The sequence below is a fragment of the Prinia subflava genome, chromosome 2 (genome assembly GCF_021018805.1).
Source record: "Prinia subflava isolate CZ2003 ecotype Zambia chromosome 2, Cam_Psub_1.2, whole genome shotgun sequence".
Lineage (NCBI taxonomy): Eukaryota > Metazoa > Chordata > Aves > Passeriformes > Cisticolidae > Prinia > Prinia subflava.
The window spans coordinates 110,310,091-110,331,996 of NC_086248.1; the positions used below are offsets into that span (position 1 = coordinate 110,310,091).

General features: G+C 41.8%; 1 long non-coding RNA gene across 9 annotated transcripts in view; it reads right to left on the reverse strand.

Annotated features, from left to right (window-relative positions):
* Positions 1 to 21,906, reverse strand: part of LOC134547508 (uncharacterized) — a 69,888-nt gene that overhangs the window by 15,834 nt on the left and 32,148 nt on the right. For 7 of the 9 annotated variants that reach the window (XR_010079500.1, XR_010079501.1, XR_010079504.1 and 4 more), the window contains exons 3-4: positions 1,831 to 2,012; positions 1,422 to 1,474 (exon numbers count right to left, since the gene is read on the reverse strand). This is a non-coding gene — a long non-coding RNA (uncharacterized LOC134547508). Of the gene's footprint in view, positions 1 to 1,421; positions 1,475 to 1,830; positions 2,013 to 2,185; positions 4,913 to 5,655; positions 5,861 to 21,906 lie in introns of those variants that run through there. The other 2 variants (XR_010079503.1, XR_010079505.1) reach the window with 2 other exon arrangements.

Below are 21,906 nucleotides of genomic sequence, written 5' to 3' on the forward strand. Positions count from 1 at the left end.
AACGTTAAGGGAAGAACAATTAATATTGCCTATTAAAATCCCTGTTATTGTTAGAGATACATTTTGTGGTTTCTGACTATAAATAAAAGCAAAGGAACAGAGCCACGGTTTCTCACCACTGCAGATAGAAAAAGGCAATTTCCAGGTTTTTTCTGTTTTGTTTTTTTTTTCCCCTCAAAGTTGCTCTTAAATGTGTTTGCTGAATAAACAGGATTAACTGTATTTAAAACAAGAGATAAAGAACAGCTTTTTATTACACTGAACAGTCTGCAGGGTTTCCAGGCTCCTCTGAACGCACTTCATGCCTGGAACAAAATGTTCATATTTCACCTTTTTTAATGACACCGTATAGAACAAGCAAAATGTTTTTGTAATAACACAAATATGGACTCGATGGGGAATGGTAAAAAAAGGAGCATTTTTACCATTTCTGCTTCTGGCAAAATGCGGGGTGGTGGTGTTGTTTGGGGGTTTTATTTTACTTTCTTTCTTTTTCGCTTTTGTGTTTGTTTTTTTGTTTTTGTTTGCAGTTTTGCAGCAGGACGAGGAACCAGGGAGGAAAGCATTCCTGCTGCTGAAGGGGCTTTCCCTTTTCCTTTGGCTGCAAAAACTCACCGGGTGCTGTTAAAACAAAACTAATGGCGAGAGAGCAATCCGGGGAGCCAGGCTGCTGCCTGCTGCATTTCAGTGGAGGGCTGCTCAAAAAATAGGTGCAGAGAAAAGAATTTAGACAAATTTGCCTCTTAACCTTTAAAGATTTCCTGCTTATTCCAGTATGTCCTTTATTACATTAATTTTTTATTTAAATTACACCATTAACTGGATATGAATTTATCAAGAATACATATATTGATTTATAAAACAGTATCATTAATTATTATAATAGCTAGATGTAGCTGATATTACAAAGCCATTTAAAGGTTTTTAATATAACTTGGACATACATAGATAGATAGACATTATGGACAAGACTACAATTTAAACTGGCTACCAGCAGTTAATGAAATCCTTGATTTATCTTCTCATTTAGAGATTGATTATGTTGTTGTTTTGTAAAACTATTTATTTTATGCCATTTTTCAAAGGATGTCTCAATAAAAGTAAAAGATAAATAAAACATCCAGCTAAGTCTCAAAGCTTATTTTGTTTTATATTTTCTTTTTTAATGCTGCAGCTGTTAATGTATTCCTAGTTTGGAGAGTTGTCACCTTTACAATGAATTGGATTTCTTGATAGTAGCTATCTTTGCACATGCACAATTTTCTATATTTGGATTTAAAAAAAAATAGAAAAAAAAAAAAAGAGGATGTCTTCCCAACAACATTGTGCTAATTTTCTAAACCAAAATGCAGCAAAATGCCTTTCTGGCATAGATTTCTTAGGGATATTTTTTGTTTAAGCTGTGGAAAAATGGGACTTACCCTAGTGCTGCAAAGCAGTCAGTCATGGAGAGCATTTTGATTTAAAATGCAATCTGAAGAGAAGAAAAAAGGGGAAAAAAAAGAAAAAAAAAAGAGAGAGAAGGAATGATATAAACAAACAGTACACCACTTTCAAGTTCCTCCTAAAATGCTCCTAGCTTAACTAATACATTGGAAGTTTAAATCTTTACACATTGTTCTTGAGGGGCTACGTCTCTTGACTCTTTATTTATATCACTTATTCTTGTCTGGCAACATATGTTACCGATTTATTATAGTATTTTTTTCACTGTTAGCCAGACAAATGTAAGGGCTAGCTGAGCAAGGGTAGTTGCATCTGATGAGTTTAACAATTGCAGGGCATCCTTTAGGGGTAGCCAGTTGGGTCTTTTGAAGATATAATACTCACCATTAACCATTTTCATGCTGACATATTTTTTATTGTCCAAGTTGGGGCTTTCCCTCGTGTCAGCCTCTTTTGTGCTGGATGGCTTCACGGGCAAATCAAGCAGTGTGGCTGAGGGGTTCTTCAAGCCAAGGTGTCTCAAATCACACTCCTGATATCCTGGCATGTATCACGGCCCCCCACAACTGAACAAAGAAAAAGACACGCAGAAAATAATAAGATTTTTTTAAAATCTGATTCTATAGTCCATAACAAACCCCAAGCATAGACAGACAGATCTCTCAGTGCTGTTACTGACACCAAAAGGTAACAGAGAGGAAGGCTTTTCCCATCAAAGCCATCTCCTCCAAATTCTTACTTTAAATGATTGCAGCAGCATCACAGGGAGAAGTTGCAAGGACAGGTGGTGAGCTGGATGTCACACTTTGCACATGGTGTTTTTAGGTCACCCATTCTGGAGCAAAATTTTGAATTCTCCACACCTTTTCCTTCCTACTCATTCTCTGTCCTGTCTCCTTGTCCAATAGTAACATCTTCCTCCAGCTCCTCTGAAAACCATACCCCTGTGTCTTGTTTCACTGTCAGAGCCCCATCTTGAGCTTCTGGGGGCCAACAGGTTTTGTACAAAGGCATGGGGGACATAATTCCCAATATCTCCCACAATTTCCAGCCCTTTGGTGCCAGATCAGACCATTACACCTGCCAGTAAATCCTGTTGTATACGAGACACCCAGTGTGGGATGCTGAAGAGCCCTGCTCCCCAAGGATCACAAAGCAGATGGTAGGGCACACTCCGAAATTTCTGCTGCTCAGAATTCAGTCGGATTTTTAGGATTTTTCAGCTCCAGAAAGTCGGGTTTAATTTCCCTTGAGTCCTTAGGGAATGTGGGAAGAGGCTGTGTAAGCTAACATGGGACCACATTAGTGATGATCTACAGGGGAGAAAAAGTACAGCAAGCAGCATTTTGGGTGGGAAATGAGGTAGAATAGGTACAGAAATTGCAATTTAATTATTTGGGGTCCCTTGAAGGGAGAGATTGGAAGTGGATCAGGGCATGTCTCCTGAGGGCACTAGGGGGTTCTTGACAAATGCCACACAAAATATTTTAGCTGGGAGGAGAGCAAGTGCTCCCATGGGAGCACTTTTTGTTTTGACTTACTGAGAGTTCAGTTGTTGTGGGCTAGTTTGTTTGATTTTTTTTAATTTTTAAAAATTATCATATTTCCCTCTACTTATTGGAGGGGGTTTTGAGGACGTTCTAACTTGGGTCTGAGTTCAGCAGTATGCACAAAACTTGCAGGGAAATAAAGACTTTCCTCTTTTCATTTTTCTGTCAAGAAGCTAGCCTAACTTTTACTTTGGATTGGTTTTTTTTTGTTGGTTTTTTTTTTTTTTTCAAATTGCAATTTAATTTTACTTTTGATACCTTTCTAAAACAATTTGCAACCCCAAAATGAACCTTTGGAGATAAGTCTCATCCTCCTTAATGCCAAGGGCATGGTGAAAAAGGCTGCAGATGAAATGGTCACACCAGAACTCCTAGATTTGAGGATTTGAAGTCTAGGCTTTTCCCAATTCTCCAGAATGCCATCAGTGTCCTGGGCAAATATTTGGTGGCAATACCAAAGCTTGGAGCACATGAATTAATACTTATTTAATTTTGTATTTTAAGAACATTGACAGTAACTTCATAATTGAGCTACTAGCCTCTCTCGAATTTGTTTATTCCACTCAAACCCACATTTTCTTGCCTGGGGAGGGAGGAACAGGAAGCGTGACTTGGTCTCTCAATCACTCTCTTTCTGTTTTGTCCATCACCTTGGTTTCTTTCCCCTGTTTTTGACCTGCACTTTTTCTGGATCAGACACTGGCAGGTTGAGAGGTAATAAGAACCAGATGGACATAGTACAGAAATTGCCCAAATGGGTACGAGAATGTGGGGAGCTGTCAGGCATGGAGAGAAGCTGGAATTTTTCAGCAATAAAATGGGATTTATCGCCACTCTACCACAGTCATTGCCGACAACCGTTTACCTTGACAGAAACCCCATTCCAATAGGCCATACCAATGCAGATTTTTTTACCCTTTTTTTTCTTTTTCTTTTTTTTTTTTTTACCCTAAGAGTGATGATTGGTATTTGTTCTAAGGCTCAAATGGCCTGCACTAAAGGTGAAGCATTAGGCCAAAGTCCTGTATTCCCTACTGAGGCAAATGAACCTGCTAAAATAAGTTCCTTCCACAATAGCTGTGTAATTGAAACCAGAAAGTGAGAGAATTTGATAAATTGCTTGACCCTGAAGGAATGTTAAGGTCATAAATTTTCATTGCTTTTTTTTTCTTTTTTTTCCTTTTTTTTTTCTTCTTCTTTTTTAGGACAAAAAAATCTCTTTTATATATATATATAGGTAGATATATTAGGTTTAGTATTTGTTTCTGAATCCCAGCTAACTTCCAGATCATTACCTGATCCTTTGCCATCCTTTCCCCATAGGAAAGTACGAAAGGATTTAGAGCATTCCTACCTACAACTTCCTAGGAGGGTTGAAGGACACAAAATACTAGCAAATGGCAGCACTGTGAAGGACACAGCCACATAAAGGATAAACAACCCAAAAATTGGGAGGTTAGCAAGTGCAATCCCTTCAGAAAGACAAAATAAACAACGTGAAAAACACAAACATACTGTACTTGTGGAGTGCTGGAGTAAAAAAGTCTGTAAATCATTTACAGGCTATCAAACATTTATTGCTACTTTTAGTTGGGGTTTTTTTTAAACTTAGAAGTGGTATTATCTTTTACTTGAAAAGGAATGATCAGTGTTTTCTAATATGTACAGTATTGAATTGTATGTCTATAATAAGATGTCCCTTCAAGCTCAAAAAGACACAAGCCAACCCCAGATCCCATGGTGTCTTATTGTGGTAACACACATCTTGAGAATAAGTAAAAGAAAAATTTAAAAAAATTAGAATATTGAGGCAAACAAAGAGAAAAGATTAGAATAGCAAGGAGAATAACCAGCAAGGTAAAACCTCCAGCCATGTTCCTTGTTCTGTGCTTGCACCCCTCAATAAATACAGCCATACTTGAACAGCTTCTGAGAAGAAGCAGAGAGGAAATTCAGAAGTATTTTGGTTTTGTGTATGGTTGTTTGGGGTTTTTTTTCCTGCAGTAGCAAAATTTACTTCTGTAACTGTAGCGGCTCCTGCTTCACAATTGCTTGAAATTTGCCATCATAGAGTCACTGGTTTTTTATAATGTCTGCTTTCCTCCCCCTGCTTTGAATGTAACATTTCAGAGGCAAAATTGTCTCACTTCAAGAAGGCGCTGCACTTTACATAGCCATACACACTTAACCCTACATGAAGCAAGTTAAATAATCATTAGCACAGTAACCCATTGCTATCAAAAGCTTATTGGTCCTCTAAATTTTAAATTAATGGCCTGTCTCCCTTGTTCTTTGTGCCTGTATGTATCTGGTTTTCAGACACTTCAGTGGGAAGCCGTAGACATTATATCAGCACATATCAGATGATTTGCATTATTGATATTTCAATTTAAAAGTAAAATAATAAAAAAAAAGTGCAGGGAAAAATAGTTCTGCTGTGTTGATTCATCTCTAGACCCCCTGATTATTCTGTAATCCTTCAGAGTGTAAATTAGTTGCCAATAATTGACAAACTGGTAAAGAAATGCATTCTGTTCCTCTCTGGCCAGGTTGTTCTAGCTCAAATAAGTTTCCTTAAGAAAGCATGAAAAAGACAAGCTAAAGGAAATAGTGTCCCCGTAAAATCATAGCAAAAAAACCCTCAATAATTTATACTCACTTTTTCTTTTTGGAGACGTTAAACAAAACTATGGTGGAATGGGGTTTTCTTGATTTGTGAGGGATGTTTTTCCCCCCATAAACTTTCTGGCCCAAATCCCTTCTTTTCTTTTTATTTCTTTGAGTCCCAAAGTAACTGCTAGTCATTTTGAGACAGTTACTTATCCGGAGAATGAAGGAGTATCGTCTGTGTTTCAATTAGAGAAGGAAAAAAAAAAAGAGATAAAGACTTGGAACGCAATCGAAAAAATGCAAAGAGACATATTAGGATGAGAATTTTCATCTGTTGCTGTATAAATATTTTAATAAAAGTTCTAAAATAATGTGTCTGCCTCCTGCTCTATAAAAGAGAGGAGATTATGAAGTGCAAATGATGCAGCTTAGATGTATAGATCCGACTGGGATTTTTCACCATTTAAGAGTCTCTTCACTCTTCTCCTCCAGAAGTTTGTTTTAGAGCCGTTTCAGACCCCAAGACAGCATAAATTTCATAACTATAAATAAAAGATGACCAGGAAGTGGCTCCAATCACTAATTTTTTTTTTTTTTTTTTTGCAAACTAATGTTCAGCTGATGCAACTCGATTTTGTTTTGCATCACATTAGTGTCACGGCGGCAATGACTGGCTTTTATTCACCAACCCTTTGAGTCAGCACTTCGAGACATCTTTCAAATTAGGTCATACTGCAAATTTGCCGCTGATACAAAGGTTGATTAAGAGAGCTCCACGATTTTAAAGGGGATGTCTTGTGAGGAGAATTAAGGTCTGGTTGATAGTTCCAGGAAATGTGAGGCCCCGTAACTACATGAAAATAATGTATAGGCTCTACGGGGAAAGAACATATTTCCTCGGAGCGCTTGTAGAAATACTCATTTACAATTTAACCAAGTCCTCCTCCCCACACTCCCCCCCCATCCTGTTACAGGAGAAATTGTGTGATGGGTCTTGAAAACAAGCCTTGAATTATAGCACAGAGGCAGTGAGATGAGCCTCGTGCTCCTCTTGCCGAAAATCAGCCCCGTCCTCTTGCCCCCTTTGATCTTCTTTGGAAAGACCTATTTTCTCTGCCCTCCCAGTGAAGCATCTTGGGTTCTGCTTTCCCCCATAAAACAATCCAGTGCAGCAAGGGGACCCTTCACCCGTAATGTAGCAACTCCAGGCTGCAGCTGAATTGCTGTGTGAACCTCCCCTGGAGATCTGGAGGGGATGATGAGACGTGACAACCAATCATGGTGGCCAAAGCCAGGCTTGTAAATTACCTCTAAGCCCAATTTAGGCATCTTAGCCAAGTGGCCAGAATTTTTTCCCCTCTGCAGCGCAGAAGGGACAGTAGCTCTTCTCGCTCCAGGGTCTGAGCATGAAGGAGAAAAAAATCTCAAAGGGAGCTGCTGGCTGCCAAGAGGTTCTGGAAGTCGGGCAGCTTCATTTTGGATGGCTAAGTGGGAAATGGAATGAACAATCTCTTTAAAGAGACTTGGACCCAAATCCAACATTTCGGTGGCACTGGGGGATTTTAGATTTCCCAAACTCTCTCTTTTTGCAGGGAATAAGGACACATGAAGAGCCGAGAGTTCCCCTAATTTGATGTAAGTGGATAAAAGTCAACTGCCAGCTTCGTTTTGGTTTAACTCCTTGGCCCACCTGGAGAGGCAAGAAGCTGCTGTTAATGTTGGGTTTGCCTAATGAATCAGTGCCCAGGATGGGAGGAAAAAAAGGCAGGATTCTGGCTGCAGCTGCATTGAAAGCCGTATTTAGTTCTCCTGTCGCTGAAACCAGAGTCCCCCAAGTTATCTTTTCTATGCTCAGGAATATTACCATGATTTAAGGCTATCACATCAGTGAAAAAAACCACACAAACAATTTAAAACCAGTGCCCAAAGAGAGGTTTCTTGCCATATGAATAGCCATGAAAGCCAGAAAAATGTTTCTCATTCCCGCTTGTATTTTCCTTAATTTCTTTGCAGCAGAGTCCCTGAACTTGCATTTCTACCGTGGCAGCTGACTTCATTTCATGTTTTTGATGTTACGATCACCCACAGACCTTTCCATTCTCCATATGTTTCTGGATTCAGTCACTTCACCCACAGCCCTCCCCTACAGTATAACACCTCAAATCCCCCCGCATGGCAAAGTCTATTTTATTCCCAGTCACTTTCAATTTGCCTCCTGTGTTTCTCTGAAGGGTTTAGTTGGATGTGATTTCTAGCACCAAAAGAAGAGGAGGGGGAAAGTGGCAGGCTACAAATGAGAAGGTGGCCTGTGCCACAGCCAGGAGTCTCTGGAAGTGAGAGTTTTGAAAAGAACTGAAATAGGACCACCCCAAGATTGATTTTAATATTTCGAGCTACATTTACGCTTCAGGTTCCTTTGACCCTCTTCTACCAGGTTAGATAAAAATGGATATAAACCCTAGAAATGTAAGTAATAATGAGATTTAAAGACAGGGACAGAAGCAACAAAAGGTGTATGTCTACCCCATTAGCTCCAAACTCCCCTGCATACCTAATTTGGTAGTGTCACCCCACCTCCTACCCTGTGGAGGTAGCTGCTGCTGCTTCTGCTACTGCTGCCCTTCTCCAGCCTCCATGAATCAGGCAAGAAAGGATATGAACTCATGCCAGAGTGACTTAAACTAATCGTGGGAAAACAAACTGGGGGGTTCCTTTAAAGAAAAAAAAAAATAAAAATCATACTGCCTTTTGAGTCTTTGTGAAGACACTGAGAACATGCTTCCAAGCTCTTTTGTTCTGCCCTAAGGGATGGAAGGCTGCTCTTAATACAAGAAAACAAAGCCTTCCATTGCCACTACCAACAAAAAAAAAAAAAAAAGGAGGAAAAAAGCAAGCTGAAATGCTTATGAACACTTTGCTCCAGGCTCTGTGGCAGTAAGGAAAAATCATTGCAACCATCACAAGACTTGGCAACACCAGGGCCATGCCAGCAGAGTGCTCTTCCCCATTACTGTAAATCATAGGCTGAGCCTAGTTTATTGTGAAACATCCAATTGTGGCTCCCTGAATACGATAAATAAAGCCACCATCTCTCGGTGCACTTGACTAGTATTTGTGGAAGAGAGGGGGAAATTCACACTTCTGCCTAGGGACAGCACAGAGGCAGCCGATGCTTCAGCCTAGCTTGGTGGAGACGAATCACAAAAGAGAAGCTGCAATTAAATATGGGAGTTTCTGTGCCTCTATCCCTCTTTTCACCGTTGCTACTGCCAAGAAAATCACTTTAGGCATCACAGTATCGAGTATTTTGAGAGGTGAATGGGCTTGGGCTCATTTTGGTTGGGTTTGGGTCCACACTTAGATTAAAATTGAACACACACACAGTGAAATAGAAGCTGCAATGGTCCCTGGGAATAAGGCAAATGGCAGAGGGGGTGACATTCACCTTTAGCCAAGGAGCCACGAGCCCACATTACAGCTACCAGCCCCCGCACGCGTGCCATCAGTGCTGCAGGGCCCTGCTTCAGCCCAGCGAGGATGGTATTACTCAAGCCTTTCCTCTGGGAATGTGTCAACAGGCACATTTAAAACTCAGCTTCTGCAAGCTATCAGCCACTGGCCCTTGTGCCAGGAAAACACACAGGCACTAATGGAAACAGTGCACAACCAGGGAGCAGAGCTGCACGGGCTTAGATCAAACTGTGCCCATATTTCATGGGATTGCTCCTGCCCCGCCACTGCTTTTTCCAGACCCCTCACAGACCCAACGGAAGGACGCTGTGATGGAGCCAGAGGCAGAGCAGCTCTGTAAATAAGGCCAGCTCTGAAACCTGCCAAGCCATCCTCAGATACAGCAGGCAGCCCTACCGCAGGACTCATTCCCCGCACGCGGGACGCGGACCGAAAATATTCCAAAACACTGGACCCAAAGCCCTCTCCTCGCCCAGAGCTCGCCTCCCTTTTTGTGCACGCTGGATCGGCTGAATTTTTATAGCAGAGAGTGGAGGTCAGGCTGCTTCCCTCGCTGCCCCCTTGCCTGGGCTGAGCTCAGCCAAGCCGCCAGCTGGCGGGCAGCACCTCTCCCCGCTGCGCAGCCCCTCCGAGCGCCAGCTGGCTCCCGGGGACACCGGCGGGGACAGACCCGCAGCAAAGCCCCACTGCTCCAACCTCCCGAGCCGCTGAAATCAGAGCAGGCCCTCACACGGCGGTATTAAATCAGAACTTTGTTTTGCGCAGGGTAAAAGTTATAATTTCAGCTGGGGTTTTTTTTTATCCCAGTCTCTTTTCTCCTCCCCAACAGCTTCGCAGCTCAAAGTCCTCCTTGATATGATTATCCACCAGAACCCCACATACAAAGCTGCTTAAACCGTGCATCTTCATCAAGAGGTGTCTACTAGAAATAAGCCTAAACTCTAGGATGTGGAAGAGCCAAGTGTTTAGGGGCAGCCGGTTTGCTCCACCAGCTCCATTGAGCAGATGAGAAAAAGCACCTAATTAGCCAAATTTATTAATATGCTGCTTCTTTTTTTTTTCCTTCAGAGAGGATACAGCTACATTATAGAGGTGAAACATGACTTTTGATGATCAAGCAAGCAGTGATTAAATAAGGTTAATCCTCATTTTATATGCTAATAGGATATTTATAATCTCAACTGCATATCCAATTTAGCTATTTTATTTTCTGTTGTTAAGAAAGTATTTCTTATTAGTGAAAGAGAATACCCCTACGTTCACTGCAGATGCTATTTTAATTGGGCTCAAGTGCATTGTGTGTAATTAGTCCACTTCTCTAATATTTCATCTATAATTACACCATGAACAATGCGCTTAAATTTCAGAAGGGCTGCCAGTTTAATTTTTTTTTTTTTTAACTAAAACTGCTAATTAATTGGTGACCCTTCCCACAGACAAATGATTCTCATTGTAGTCTAGCCCCAGAGTTCTGAGAGGATTGTCTTTTGAGAAGTTTGAACACCTTATTTTGACATGATGCCTCTGGTCTGAAAAACATAAAGGCAACCACGCCGTCCACCTGGTTTCACCAGGACTGCCACTCCAAGCTTCCTCCCCAGGCACAGCAGCACTGGCATGACTTTAGCAGCAATTTTAGACAATGCTGGCCATTGAGAATGGCCAAAGAAAATAACTGGATGTCCTTCATCTCATTCACCTCATAAATTGTCTCAATAATTTAAGAGAAGGCAGTGATGTGGCAGATAGGGGAGGGCTCCCATTTATCCACCACAGTGGCCCAGCTCTGTAGTGGAGAGAGAAAAAAGAAAGAAACAGCCCCAAACATGGTGCTGGTGGATGTGCAGTGATCCTATCAACAGGACTGAAAAGTCAGCTCTAAAATACATCTTGCACAAATGTCAGGACAAGGTACTGCTCAGAGCTGGTGATCAAACTGATCCCTCTCAGAGGAAGGCCACATCATGTGTAAGATACTGCATGGGGTAAATATTTCCTGCTGTAAAATACCTGCACTAATTCCACTATCTGCACACAGTGCTACCAAGCCTGGTGTCTTTTGTGGAAGATCAGAGGACACAACACCAGGGCACAGAGGTGGTCCTCAAAGTAGGACCTCCCAAGCCCTGTTGTACTTTTCCTTCCCTTAAAGGGCAGCAAACCACTGGGCAACAAACACGTGTGCATATTTATATATATATATATAAATATGTGGTTTTATATATATATTTAATATATGTTTTTATATATTTTTTTATATATATTATATATATATATATGTGGTCTTGTTACTGCCACTGTCTAAGGCTTCATGATAACCACATCAAGAGTCCTTGAAGAGACAGAGGACACATAATGAACCTTCCTAGTTTTGCCTCCCTAAAAACACCCTCAGTTTAGGCAAAAAGTAAATCTATTAGTCTTTTACAAGCAAATACTTTTAAAAAGTAAAACTTTTAATCACATAGAATACCCTTCCCCAAGAGGACATAAACCCCTCTCATCCTTCACTGTCCCCATCCCAGAAGTGAGTGGGCAGGGGAATAGGTAACTAAGCTGGCAGGATAGGCAGGATAAGGGCAGTGGTCTTTACCCTTCCAAAAAGCCTTTCAGCATGAGGATGAAGGCCATGGACCAACATGTGTCCAGCAGAAGACAGGGGTGAGGAAGAGACAAAGCCACACTCCCTGGAGATGGAGAATGAGATGCCCTTTGGGGGCACTTTGCAGGGCTGCTACCATATCCTCTTCCCAGGACACCCCTCTAAAGAGTCACCACCTTGGTTTCAGGCTTTTCTTCTCCCTAGGGGTTGTGAAATACTATTTGAGAAAGGGTGACTCCTTTCTGCCTACTCACCCCCCTCCAAAACCAAAAACCTGACCTCTTCCCATCTGCTGGGGAGAGCGAAATCGCTACCAATCTGGCTCTGATGTGAACTAGCTCTTTCTGCCCAGAGGTTTATTTTTCAAAACAAGTGTGCCTGCAAAACAGTGTTTATTTAAAACACAGTATGAATGCCAGTAACCCAACGTGCACAGGGAACAGCACCCGGAGGTCTCCCGCCCGGTGTTTGAGAGCTATTAAGTAAATCAGGGGAAAATTCCTCAGGAAATGATGGGGTTAGGCCTGATGGGCATCCCTGTGTGATTAAATGCAACTTAATGAGGTCACGGGTGACAGATTTGGGCGCAGAAGTGTTTAAACAGCAAGCAAAAAAAAAAAAAAAAAAAAAAAAAAAAAAAAAAAAAAAAAAAGCCTTGATAGCACACAGGGGATGGGAATTGAGAATTGAGGCTGGTTGTGTTGTCCTGTGGTGTAAAAACACACGGAAAAAGGGTGGCCTTCCAGCACACACAGGCTTTTCACGGCCCTCCTTAACAACTCGCGCCACTGAGCAAACATTGCAGAGCTCTCAGCCAGGAATGGCCTGGCCAGTGTCATGAGTCAAGGATGGCCAGCATCACTTTGATTTCTTAGGGGTTAGAGAGGAGGGTTCGGGTCACAAGGCTTTATTTCCACCCCACCTCCTCAACACCTCTAATAGAAAATGGGTGTCTTGATCGAAGGAGCTAAATTCTGCTGTCATTCTGCAGGACTGCAGGATAATTACACCGACTTTGTCTGAGCACTTGGGTTTTGCTGATACATCTGTCAAGGACAGGAGGGGGTTCTCGGTGTCTCACAGTCCCTGCAGCATTTGTTCAAGGAACCCTTCAACATTCACACAAGAGAATCTTCTCACACAACCTATGATTGAATCACTGGGGAAAGAGGCTCCTGGCTGATATCCCACCAGCAACTGGGCATTTTGTGGAGGGATAAAATTAAATTTTTGGGTTTTTTCCAGCCTTAAGGCCAAAAAAGAATTTTTGCCCGTTGTGCTCTGTTGGCTTGAAGCAAGTGACCCTTCCTTCCAAAATAATAAATGGATACCTACAGGTTTTCATGTAAGATCAGCCATGATGCAATATATCCTCCCAGCTGGCCACACCTCCTCTTCTTTGTTCAGCATATCAGTTCACCTGGTAGAGTGACTTGCATCAACATGGGAACAACAAAGATTTTGCCAGTTGACTATTGAAAAACCCCCAAAAAAGCCCAAAAACCAACAAAGCCTAGAACCCTTATTAGGTGGAAAGCAAAAGGCCAAAGGGAAATTATTGCTCGTTTAGACAGCAGCATAAATTTTCTTCCTATTTTTAACCTAGCTTTTAATTTAATAAATTTTATGACCCTTATATTAAGTACATATGTTTTACAAGACATTGTGTCCCTTGAGTCACCCTGAATTTACTCCATTATAGCAGAGTTAAATGAATGAATACTGTGTTTCTGATTTCAGCTTACCCCTTATTTGATCCTTATATAGTCAATAAACCTTCGTAGAAGCACGAAGCAACTGAATCAAGCAGGGTGCCAAAGCTGTGTTTGGGAACTCTGCAGTCTTTAAAAGGGAATTACTAAATTGCTATTCTCTTATTCTGATCCTGCTACACCACTGCCAGGTTTCCCATGCTGTTTACAAGGAATAGATAGTGATACCAATAAGACTCTTGAATTTATAACATTACCAATTTAACTTTCATATGACAATTTAAAAGAAAGATCAAGTTTTTCTTTGCCTCCTAGCCATGTCCAAGCCTCCTAGCCTCCTAGAATTAACTTTTTTTTTTTTTCTAATGCTCTCTGGAAATTTGGAAGAGCAAAAAGAATTTAAGTCAACCCTGTACAGGTTATGCATTATTCCCAAATAAATGCAGTTTTGGGAGGAAGCTGGGAGATCTTCTAGAAACATTTGAACAAAAGCCAACTCTGCTTTCCCAGTATAAGTAATTCTTACCCTCAGAATACACCCTCAGGTGTGTATAGGCTAGTAGGTGACAACAGAATACTTCAAAATAAAAAAAAAGTGATGCCAGCTACAAACTGAGGATAAACAAATTGGAAGATGAATCTAATTACCTGGAGTAGATCCCTTTACAAAACTAAGATGCTCTGGCACTCAGTGCCTGCAGAGAAAATAAGCACGTACAGAGATTATTCTTGTTTGGGTGCATTTACATTGTTTATTTAAATAATACATGAGGGCAGCTCCTCACAACAGATTTGCAATGGTGGCAGAACACAAAGATTAGAAAGAGATAGTTGATATTTGCTGAACAGTGGGAAGCATGAGTTATTGATTGGCTTGGTATCAACCTGGAGTTCCTTTTTAATATAATAAGATTAGTTTAGAAGGGTGTTTTATAAATCGGGTGGTTCTTATTTGATTTGAGTACTGACTCTTAGTGACTTGCCAAAGTTCAGTAAATATGCAGAGCATAGTATATGCACTTTATCTTTGTGTATTAGCTATGACATAAACACAGAGGGGAAAAGTCAAATTTTATACATCAGAAAGTGGGTTTGCTGCCAGACACTCCAACGCCGCGTATTTAATTTCACTGATGTATGTTAAAGTGGGAAACCAAATTCAATGAGCTGTTTGTTTCTTCCTACAAATACCCTTACATCAATGACCTCCGAGGACACGACCTCAAAATGTAACTGGATGTTTAAAAGAGCCTCCAAGATCTATATAAGACATTAACATTTGTGTCAGAGGGCAGTATACAAGCGTGTATATACTCAGCTGTCTATATGTCGACCGCTATATTTTTATTGTTACAGGAAACCAGCCAAAGTCCCCAATAGGAAAATTATCAGCTCCCTTCTTTTTCTTTTTTCTTTTTTTTTTTTCTTGGCACGGTCCTGTTTAAGACTAAAGGCATGACCTTAAGTTTGAACATATTTTAGCCCAATTCAGTAACCATCTTGTCACCTTCTGTGTGGGGTTTTAAGTGCTGTCCTGTCTTGGGGAGCACAAGGCTTTGACAGGGGTTGGGTGCAGTATGTGGAGGTGTGCAGCCCTGAGTGGGAGGATTCACAGCAGACTCCTAAAAAAAGAAGAAATTACCATTTTAGCTGGGCATGGGGAACTCCTGGTCACCTCTCCAGGGACAAACTGATGTCAAGTTCTGCTGTCTGTCAGGATTAAGTGCCTGTTTGCTTTCTCGCTAACATGTGGTTTGAGAACAAAGCAGCTCAAATCTCCTCCGTCCTTAACACAGCATCTCAAATTGCTGAGGGAAATTCCTTAATCCTCCCATCTTAATCTGAAAACATCAACGCCACATGGCAGCACTGAGGTCTCTTTTTGTCCACTTTGGAGCACCATTGACATCACTGTTTGATTTGAAGCCAGCTTTTCCTGGAGCCACCCATGGTCAGAGGGAAACCTCAGGTGCTTTGTTCTCAGAGCAGGTTTGCCCAGGTAGTGGTTCTTTCCTGAAGTTTCCACTACCAGTGAGAAACTAAATACAAAGCAAGAGGAGAATAAATGGCATGGTTTCTCATCTCCATAAAGACGTGTGGTAAAATGTAACATGAGCTTTGCCATCACGAGAACCGTGGGGAAAGCTGCAGCAGCTGCTTGCCTGAGTGGTCCAGAGGTCAGGCTGGGAGGCTCAGCCTTCCACACTCCCATCAGTACAAGCAAGAAAACTCAGTATAGAAGGCAAGAAAGCAAAACACCTGATATGAAGAGGGTTGAGCAGTTGTAACGTGGCACAATGAAATCTAAACACCAGACGATTTGATCTCAATGTCTATGCAAAGTCATCAATCTGACACAAAACTCAGCTGTCAACCAGTATTTTCCTGCAATCATTTATACAATAGCAACAAAAACCAATTCCCCATTTCTGCTAGAAAAGTCATGGAAATCACTACTTGCTCACTCTGCAAGAATTCCTCCTACTATTTCTGCTCTTTACAACTTTTGCCCTGTGTTAATTTCACTTGCCCTGTCCCAGCTTCAGTCAGTGGTACAAACTTACTTTGATCCGTATTTGCTAAAAATTATTTTGTATCTCATTCTTCTCCATTTCTGACCTCAGCAATGTGCATGCCTTGGTTCAAGCTTTGCTTGCCCCTCTAATCAGGGCCAGGTCAGCCCCAGAGTCAGGACTTTAATCATAAAAGCCATGAGGGCTCCATAAGGAGCAGCAAGTAACTCCCCGAGAGAAAACTTCTAACATGTTTTGTTCCTCCCATCATCAAGTCATGGATACCTATGTCCAGAAAGGATGGTAGAAAGTTCCCTGCAGTTCTCTTGGTAAGGATAAAGCTTTGAGAATCTGATTCACTGAATTAAATTATAACAGCGAGTTTGTAAACAGACAAAGATTCTGGGACAGGCTTTTCCATATTACACTCACAAATGAGGGGTTATAGACTAACAGCATCTCTAATTCAAATAAATTAAATAAAACAAATAAATAAATATTGAACAGATAAAGCTTTAAGGTTAAAAGGCAGGCAGCACGGATGGAGCTCAGGGGCAGGAACGGGTGGGAGCCAACAGAGCCTGGGGAGCAGCAAAGACCCTTTAGCACAGACAGGGATGACTGATCTCACACAGACTGAGCACAGGTCAAAGTCTTGGAAAAAAACCCCAGATTATTAGGAAACAGAACTGTCCAGAAATTTTTCCGCATTACTCCAGCGGGCAGCGAGACCGCAGTTCCGAACTACGAGCTAACAGCAGGGCTTCAATCAAACCATTCCCACAGAAACGCCAAGACCCCTGAAACACAACTCATCGGCCAAAATTCCTCCACACCGAGGTGACAAACGAGCCTTGGAAGACGTGCCCACAGAGCAGGCATTTCTCAGCTGGTGGGGAAGAAGCCGCCGTCGCCGCCGCACGCCGCTCTTAACCCGAGCTGTAATAGCCACTGCCCCCGAGAACTAGTTAGCTCCCATTTATATCCCTGGAAAGCAGTGTCTCCACTGAAGTCAATATAGTTTCACCGGGCTAAGTGTGATCAAATTAGGCTTGATGTCCACAGACCTGAGTGTATTGCTTGCCTCAGGGCAGGGGAGCAAGAACAAAGGGCTCATATATTGGTATCTGTGTTTGGTCTGTAAAGGATTGCTCTCTCCTGCCCACCACATCCTTCAGCAATGGGCTGTGTGCAGTCATACAATTAAAAAGTCGTTTGTGTTCAAGATTCCCACATCCCTGACGTATGCCTTGTCACAGCACAGGAGTTTATCTCTGCTTCGGAGAGATTCAAGCATCATGAAAAGCTGGCTGCCAGCAAAAATTGCTCTGAGAGGAAATAGGAGAGGAACAAAGAAAGAGACATGCACAGAGCAACCTGGAGATGTTACAGGACTCCATTACAGCTAACTCTGGGTGCCAGCAAAGCAGGCAGCTACACAAAAGAGCAGGGAGACAAAGGCACAGGAGCATTTTCCTTGATGTCCTTCCTCCTGCATGGCAGCAGATCCTCAATGATGGCCTGTTGATGGCAACTGCAATCAGGGATATGAAGAGCCAACCTTGGAGGCCACTCCAGGATCCGTGCTGGTAACCACAAACATCAAATATTTGTTTGCAGCGTTCCATTACGAAGCCTAAAACCTTCCAGGCTGTGCTGGTGTTGGAGGCAAAGCCTTGGGAAGCTGCTGGTGACCCTGAGAGAGGACAACCACCCCTCACAGGGACCTTGGTACGTGACCCTGGGAAAAGCTCACCTGCCACTGGAGCCGTGTGGTCACCCAGTTTTATTTTCCCACGTTCTGCCTTGTGCAGGATTGTCATCACAGCCTCCCCACCGGCTGTGGGGCAAAGCACACAGGTGAACTTGCAGCTAGAAACACACACACAGGTCCAAACATGCACCCCTTTTGTCAGCCAGGGTATTTTACAGCCCATGGGGGAGTAATCGGCCCGGGCTCGGTATCTGCCTCATGGTACGGTGTGACTTTCAATCATGTTAATTAAATTAATATGGGCCATGCTAATGAAAACCACAAAATACTATTTTGGTGTCCATGAGCACATACATTTTGATCATATCAACTTGTCATCCTGATGTTCCTTTCTACACCGAATACCAGCAATGTAAACATCTAACAACACTTCCATCATAACAAAGGAAATTCTGCATCAGCACCAGACCGAACGCAGACAGACTTGTGTAAGCAGCAAGCACCAGAAATATTCAGACACACTAGGGCTCACCAAGTGCTCCACAAACGCTCCTCCTATCTAATCTTTTAATCTACTTTTGAGGTATATTTTTGGCTTGTGTTTTGTTTTAGGTTGGGGTTTTTTTTATTATTATTATTCTTTCCCTGCATGATTAGCCATCCAGGAAATGTTTAAATTACAAAATCATAAGGTTTAAAAGATTTATAGATCAAATTATATTAACCTAATGCAATAGGCCAGCCATACGGAAATTAGAAGTCTTTATATTTTATTTTGGTTATTAAATTGCTCCCTTTATACTGTTTAGTTTGTTTGTAACAGCAAGGTTTTGCTGTCTGATGTTAAAACTCGCAGAGTAACCAAGCAAAAACAAATGACTTAGTCCTTGGTTCAAAGAAATAATAGGTTACTAGCATAATTAATTTTATGTTTAATTACTGCAGAATGAAACAATTCAACAATATCCAATCAATCCTCAGAATGACAGAACAGAAGGTCAGCAGTTGCTAAGTCAATTGTTTTGAAAGAGAAATTTATGTCAGGTTCTCTTTTATGTGCTAGAGAAAGAAATTGGATAAAAGTGGTCAAGCAAATGTTAATTAATTGTATAAATGTAATCTTGTTGTCACGCAAAAATCACAGAGACTCCAGGCACAGCGTGCAAAACACTGGATGTGCATCAGTCAAGAACATCTAGAAATGACATCTTTGACTTAAAACAATAATAATGAAAGAAAGGAGAGCAGGCAGGAAAGTTTGAAAGCCAGACTAGTTTCCAAACTGGCGTTCAGAAGCACATTTGTACAGGCTGACTGCTTCAGTCCTGTGGCTACAGAGGCAGGTCCACACCACCACAAAGTCTGACCCTGCTTGGCTCCCTGGTAGCAAATCTCACAGGTGGCTGCTTTTGCCCTCCTTGTCTTTCCTGAGATTAGAAAGTTAATTGGATTCAAAATCTCCAGCTCCTGTTTTCCCACCTGAGCCTCCAGGTATTCAGCAGGGTGTTATTTCCCTCCAACACTAATCTTTAGTTACATGACTACACATTCCCACCTTGTCTCAAAATAGCTGTTCCTGCTTCCACACTCCCAGGAAAGTTTGGCATTTGAGAGTCCTCACCTGCAGCTTCCAACAGTTTCCATCATTTCCCGAGGTTGTTGATCAGGTGTTTCCAAGACCAAGATTGCCTAGCAGCTCAGCCATCCTCAGGCTGAGGGTGTTTCACCCTTTTCTTCACTGCTAAAGTGAAGTTTCATTCTTTTTTTCACTGCTCCTCTGTTTGAGCCTTTCTCATGTCAGTAGTGCCCACTCTCTATCACCGGCTGCTTCTTCCTTTTAAAACACCTGGAGAAAAACCTTCAACCAGTCAGTTCTCTTATTTTATTGCTCTCACCATCACCTTCAGCTGGAGGCTGGTGAGGAAAGAGCTGGTGGCCCAATCACCTGTGCCATAACTGCACCTGGCAATGGGGCCCATGAAAATTTACTGTGTTGGCTCTCAAGTCTTGTCCAGGCAAGGATGAGCACTGCCTTCAGTTCTTCACCTCAGCCCTTGCTGCTCCAGTGGTATGATCCCAGCCTTTTGAAAATGAGGGCAACAGAAGCATTAGAAACCATCGATCTAATTATCACCATGCCCGCCTCTTTTAATCCATTTTTGTACCAAATCCAGCTGGGTAATGGACTGCATGCAGAGCGCAGGCACACCAGGATCTCTGACTGCAGAAGACTTCCTTCAGCCGAGGACAAGTTACCTCTGGCAGCCAGGGAAGGACAGTGCTTTACCATCCAGTGGGAAAATTGAGATGCAATTTTGCATGTAAACCAAACCAAGCTGTGTTGTGAACCAATTTTCTCACCCGTAACACGAGGTGACCCCAGGGAATGCTGGACAGACCAGCCTCGAGCTCTCCAGAACACAAAAACTTTCAAATATCCAAGAAATGCGTTGTGAAGATGAACCTGGCAGCAGCTCTGCCATGCCTTAAGACTTTCTCTCTGAGCCACTTAGCTGGTACCAAAAAAGGGGGCACTTTTTGTTTTTGGTGCCCCCAAGCAAATGACAATCAGCACTTTGTTCCACAGCTCAGCCCATTCGATGATGGGAGAACAGGCAGACAGGGTAGGTGGGGTGAATGATGAACTCCACAGCACTGCACTGGCATTCCTAGGACTCACGCAGGGTTTAGCTCTTATTTTTCCATGGGACATGCCAAAACGTTTGCAGATTAAGCAAATACACAGCTGTATACTTGTTTTAAATGTATATATTAAAGGAGGATCCAAAAGATGGCAACAAGTGGGGAGAGCACACCATCCAAGAGCCCTGGCATGGACCCTTGTGATGTTGCTATGGTTATGCGTGGTAAACAACACCGTGGAAAAAGCTGCTGAGCCTGAGCAGGGACTGATTTTCAGATCTTGGTTGGGCATCCAGTTTAAACTTGAGACAAAAATGTTTTAACGGTGTCACAAAAACATGAGGGCCTGCACAATTCCTTTCATTTATCTATAACTTTAGAACAGAAGCTGAATGCCACTACTTGGTACACAGAAGGATGCTCAACACAAAAGGCAAAGGCACTGAAAACATTTGTTTCAGAACACCATCCTAGAGAGGTTATTTCATGGGTTTGCTATTCTTGAGCCTGGGCCGATGATGCCAGCATTACTAATCCTTGAAATGAGGGGGTTTACATTGGGAGTGTTGACATAACCTCAGCTTCAGCAAGAAGAAAGGGTAAGAGAAGATGGAAATGTATATTTTTGGAAATAGATTTCATTCTGACAACCCTATAACAAACAAGTGAAATCGTAATACTGTGCCTCGATGAAAAATGAGCTGCTGAATAAACACCAGACTAATTCATAAAGAGCAAACTCAGCCTGTTTAATATTTCTTGAACTGTCCCAAAAATTCCATTGATCACTAGTGATGCTGTAAATAGAAAATTCCTACCATTTTCAAAGGAGCCAGGAGAATCTCACTGGGGTTTGCCTATCAAAATTTTAGACACTTTTGAAGCTCCCAGGCTAAAACATAATAAATCAAATATGAAATTGTATAGTGTTGGGCTGAGCTGGAACTTAGGATTTTGTGGTTTATTCTTGGGATTGTTTTAATTTTTAATGTGAAGTATTTGGTTTCTACTTAATTACTGTGTCCTCCACAAAAAAGTCAAACATCCCTCCCTTGATCAGTCAGCTATTTAGTTAGTAATGCACAAATACTTCAAATATTACCTATTAGAACATTTTGCTGTTTAATACTGATTTATGATAGTGCATTTCCTTCCTGGAAAACTAAATCCATGTCATGCCCAATATTAAAATAAAATCTCATCATCTCGGGTATGGATCCTCCATCCCTGTGCCCTGCTGTTGTTTTTCTTACAAAAACATCAGGGTATCAAATATACTGCATTAAATAAACGAATGCTAAATTTTAAGATCAAATGGATATTCAATGAGAATTTATATAAGCCTGAAAGTTGAGAATCCTTCATTTTATTTTGCTAATTTGGGGGCTCCTTTTGTCATAGAATTCCTTCATCCTTGAACATTTTCAAGGTGATGATTTTTGCCTGTTTTCCCAAGCATCAACCCCATTCCTTTCTCAGACAAGGAGCACTGAGGCTGCTTAGAATAACCCCACACCAAAAAAAAAATTAGTATAAAATCAAGATCTCCTTGGGCTAAACACCAAAACTGAGCAGCTATTTTAAATGAAAGCACCTTTATTTCTTGTGCCCTGGCCCTACACCAAACTTTGCTGCCCCAGGGCAC